Below are 5,104 nucleotides of genomic sequence, written 5' to 3' on the forward strand. Positions count from 1 at the left end.
AAACTGTTCTTATGAATATTCATGAGATGATACAACATATTATAAGGTTTTTTATAATGCATTATGCATTCATTATAATGCCTTAAGAATACCCTTATAATAAATACGGGCTTCATAGAAAGTGTTACCGTTTGTTTCTTCATCAGAACAGATTTGGAGAAATGTAGCACTACATCACTTGCTCAGCAATGGATGCTCTGCAGTGAATGGGTGCCGTCAGAATGAGAGTCCAAACAACTGATAAAAACATCACAATAATCCACAAGTAATCCACTCCAGTCCATCAGTTAACATCTTGTGAAGCTAAAAGCTGCGTGTTTATAAGAAACAAATTAAGGCATTTCATAATGTTCATAATGCATTATAACGCTTCCTTCAGTGGAAAAAGTCCTGCTGCTGTTTTTCACTCGCATCAAAAATCCACCAGCATATTTGTTGGGAATGGTTTTGAAATGTTTTGGTTTGTAAACGGTGCTTGTTATGTGCATATTTCTCTCTTGATTCAGATGAGACAACTTTTTTACCGGAGGAAGCAATATTATGCATAAAGGACTCATATTTTAGCAGGAAGCAACAATTTGAAGTTAAAAATGTCTTGATGGATTTTGCAATTTTCACTTTAGTGGTGTGGATTATTGTGATGTTTTTATCAGCTGTTTGGACTCTCATTCTGACTGCAGAGGATCTATTAGTAAAACAAGTGATGTAGGCCTAATACTAAATTTCTCCAAATCTGTTCTGATGAAGAAACAAACTCATCTACATCTCGAACAGTCTTGAGGGTGAGCAAATTTTAAAAAATTTTTAGGGTAATTTTAGGGTGAACCATTTCTTTAAACCAGCAAGTCAATGTCTTCTGGATTACTAGAATCATCTAGACAACTGTGGTGGAGCAGCAAATGTTCATTTTTGGGTGAACTATTGCTTAAAGGGGTCATATGACGATGCTAAAAATAACATTATTTTGTGTATTTGGTGTAATGCAATGTGTTTACGCAGTTTAAGGTTCAAAAAACATTATTTTCCACATACCGTACATTATTGTTGCTCCTCTCTGCTCCGCCTTTCTGAAACGCGTCGATTTTTACAAAGCTCATCGTTATGAAAAGCGCGGTGTGCTCTGATTGGCCAGCTATCCAGTGCATTGTGATTGGGCAAATACCTCAAGCATGTGATGGAAATGTTACGCCCCTTACCATATTTGGAATATCAGCATCATGGCGGTGGCGGCAACAATACTACAGTGAGAATAAAAGTTACGCCTTCTTTCTTTGCGTGAACATTTGGGTGGTGTTATGCAAATCATCCAACACAGGGACATAGATATGTGGGGGCGTGTTTAAATCAGGCGTTTTAGGAAGGTGTGGACGAGTGTTAACTTTTATAAAGAATATCTCTTTGGGTTTGAGACTTTAGTCTTTGCAACTTTACAGATCTTACATATACACAAACAGCTTGTAACACTCCAAAGACAAAGGACAACTTTAAATCACATCATATGACCCCTTAACTGAGTATCAACCTTGTCTCAGGTGTTTCTCCTCAAATTCCTTACGAGTTATGAGTCAAGTATAACAGGAATGTGGATTGCAGCTCAGATCATTTGGTCCCGGACGAACAGGTGAAATTTGAGTTCATAATGAAATTTCTTGCTTATGATTGTGGACTTGGTACACCTGTGCACATTTTGAAATGTTGAGATCTCTTCTGAAACTCTAAAGGAAACACGTTATATTGCAGAGTCTTTTTCTCAGGAGAAACATCAACAAACGTCTAGGAGAAACAATTGAGATATTTAAGACTCCAAAAATTGCTGTTTAGCGACTTTTAGATCATGAATGTTAGTGCTAGTACCTTTTAGCTAAAAATGTAGAGTCTCTCTCTTCCAAGAAAACAAACCAAAAATATTGATGACATCATCTCGCACTTAGGGGCGTATGCACATTTTTGTCCAATGAAATGCTGTCAAGAATTAGAGTGTCACCCCAGCTAATATCATTAAATTCATGATTAACAGCTGTGATGTTAAACATAAGGTTGTTTGCTAATAAAAAAAAGTCTAAGCCTTACCACGACATCCTGTTTCAAAAGGAAATACATCAAATACAATTTCATGAGGTCTTAGCGATTTCATTCATGATTTTTTTTTCCTACAAGGAGTGTTTATCCTAAAATGACTCTGTATGCTTGTGTCTAATTGTTCAGTCAGGTAATGAGGGTAATTTACATTTGTTTTGAACGATTCTGAAGTGATTTATGAGTGGTAATGAAATAAAGAGCGAGACGATAATGGTGCAGAGAGGAATATGAAGAGGAAATTAAGACAAAAGACACCGAATGGAGTGCAGAGAGAGAGATGCTTCAAACGAAAAAGGAAACAAAAGAAGAAAGAAGCCAGGCTCTTTGGCAGCTGGTGGCATCACAGGTGCAGCTCAAGCAGCGACTCTGGGTATATTCCTGGATGGAGTGATGCTGCACACATTATGGTAGATTCTCTCCATCTTGTGTTAGATTGGATGACAAGGTCACACTAGCGGACATAAATTAAACCTGGTCTTGCGCTATGCTGGGAGTGGAGTTCAGCTCAAGTCAAACAGAGAGAGGCTGGCACACAACACAACAATGCAATGCGTTAGTTATGCTTGGAAGCACATGCTGGCTGTTACCAACACTGGAGAGCAGAGGAACAATCCTCGCTCAAGGGCAATGAAAAATAATGTACAGTATTTACAAAACGTATTTTTGCACACAGGAATTATGAAAATAACAGCTTATGGACTGAACTGAAGGTGAAAGTGTGTTGTTCTGCATCATTAGCACAACCAAACCATTTCGTACAGAAACAAAGTATCTTGTGAAACTAGATATGTAAAATTTTATTTTTTTCCCCCATATAAAACTAATGTGTTGCAGATGGTCATTATATGTAAGCTTTTTTGCTTATTTTATTGTACACCACATAAAACTGAAAAAACTATTGTGAAGGACGAGTCACGTCAGCTAATGACTGTTTTCAAACAGGTTTTGTCTTCAACTACCACTGTTTGGTTAAACTTTTGACCCTAACTCAGGCAAGTCTGTTTACTCGACAGCTTTAAATGCAGGGTAGGTGATTTGGTTCAAAAACATTTTTTGTCAAGGTGGTTAAAAATCTCTTCACATCACGATAACAACTTTATATGTATTTATATCATCTGTGGAAGACGTAGGACCATAAAATGTTCGTCCAATCATATCCCTCTGTCTGTGGGCTACGATAGGCTGTCCTACCTGCCTGTCAACATATGTATTTGCATACCTCCCCGCACCCTGTTCGCGCAGACACAATACATCATCAAGACGCAGACCAAGCGAGAATGGAAGGCGTTATTATTGTAATATTATGCGCTTTGCACTGTAATGTTTTCTCGCTGGTGAATGAGACATGAGGTAATCTGACATCATTGCATTCAACCCTCCACCAACGTCATCTCTCATCATGTCGTTGGCTAGCCTCTGGTCTGCCTGTGCGCGGTCATGTGTTTTGGAGGTGTGGCTTTGGAGAGTGATTTGCAGGGAGGGTGGGATCTTATGCTTTCAAAGCTATCTTGCTAATTGCTAGCCTCTCCGAAATCACCAACCCTATCTTAAATTAGGAAAAGAATTACAATCCCATGAAGCATTGCACATAATAACAATATAAACTTGTAAAGCATCTTAACGCTTTATTAGTTTTTGTACAAAATCAATTCCCCTCTTTGGAGAAAATGAATGGGATTTTTACTTGCACTCTATTAGAGTGTTTATAATCTTCAGGAAGTCAACAAACCAGCAGCTTCCTTAAAGTTGTCTCTGCACATTAAGCTTTACTGGAAGAAAATAAGTATTTTAAGTCCCAAAAAATGACACACTTCAACTTTAAATGTACATTACAGCAGTAAATTCCATGTATTTCGGACAAGCTAGTCAAAACATTTATATTTCTGCTTCTCTGTTCCATCTGCTACATTCATATTTCATACAGTACATATATATTATAACCAAATGCTCTGCCAGTACACTGTTCCAGGCGGTGCCTGTGATTGGCTCATTTTAAGGTTAGCTGTGCTCTGATTGGCTAGTTTCACATTAACAGTGATCGGTATGCTAGGTGGATGTATGGCCCACGCAGCCAGACCCCTATTAGACCTCTGTCACTCTCTCTCTCCTGCTCCATCCATCCGTCCATTCATCCATCTGTTCTCACTCTCCACCCACCACTCTGTTTTATTGCGATATTTTGTCTTGACATGTACTGTAAAACTGTCTTGCTTCAACTACATTATACATTTTCTGAAGAAAACAGTGAGTGCTTGTCACCACAAAGGATGTGCATTTGTGGTTTCTAAAATGTTCATAGTGATTTTAGTGAATATTTCAATCAAGTATCACTCCAAAATATTTGTATCATCAGTCATGTGTGTGTGTGTGTGTGCGCGCATATATATATATATATATATATATATATATATATATATACACACACACACATATATATATATATATATACTAACGTCTTGTTATATACTATGAGGTGCCAAACAGGAAATAATTCTATAAAAATCTGAATATATAGATGTAAATCTGAATATATAAATGTAAATTGTGAATATATAGTTATAAGTCTGAATATGTCTGAATATATATAAGTAAATCTGAATATATAGTTATAATTCTGAATATATAAATGTAAGTCTGAATATATAGTTATAGCTCTGAATATATAAATGTAAATTGTAAATATATAAAAAAGTAAATCTGAATATATAGTTATAAGTCTGAATATATAAATGTAAGTCTGAATATATAGTTATAGCTCTGAATATATAAATGTAAATTGTAAATATATAAAAGAAAATCTGAATATATAGTTAAAAGTCTGAAGAGGTAAATCCAAAAATATAGTTGTAAAGTTTGAATATTTAATATTTACATTTATATATTCAAACTTATAAGTATATATTCAGATTTACTTCTATATACTTACAATTTACATTTATATATTCATTGTTATAACTATATATTCACAATTTATTTCTATATATTCAGACTTCTATATATTTACAATTTACATTTATATATTCAG

The 5,104-nt window shown here is 35.5% G+C and overlaps 1 protein-coding gene and 1 long non-coding RNA gene across 2 annotated transcripts in view; one reads left to right on the plus strand and one right to left on the minus strand.

Annotated features, from left to right (window-relative positions):
* The window catches only part of LOC107732274 (synaptotagmin-7-like), a 146,850-nt gene that overhangs the window by 106,168 nt on the left and 35,578 nt on the right, over positions 1–5,104 (minus strand). The gene's annotated exons all lie outside the window — the stretch shown is intronic.
* Positions 1–5,104, plus strand: part of LOC107732291 (uncharacterized) — a 15,328-nt gene that overhangs the window by 7,549 nt on the left and 2,675 nt on the right. Inside the window, exon 2 of the long non-coding RNA XR_001638859.1 lies at positions 2,584–2,588. This is a non-coding gene — a long non-coding RNA (uncharacterized LOC107732291). The remainder of the gene's footprint in view (positions 1–2,583; positions 2,589–5,104) is intronic.

This window comes from Sinocyclocheilus rhinocerous, unplaced genomic scaffold, assembly GCF_001515625.1.
Source record: "Sinocyclocheilus rhinocerous isolate Xijiao unplaced genomic scaffold, SAMN03320098_v1.1 scaffold38, whole genome shotgun sequence".
Classification (NCBI taxonomy): domain Eukaryota; kingdom Metazoa; phylum Chordata; class Actinopteri; order Cypriniformes; family Cyprinidae; genus Sinocyclocheilus; species Sinocyclocheilus rhinocerous.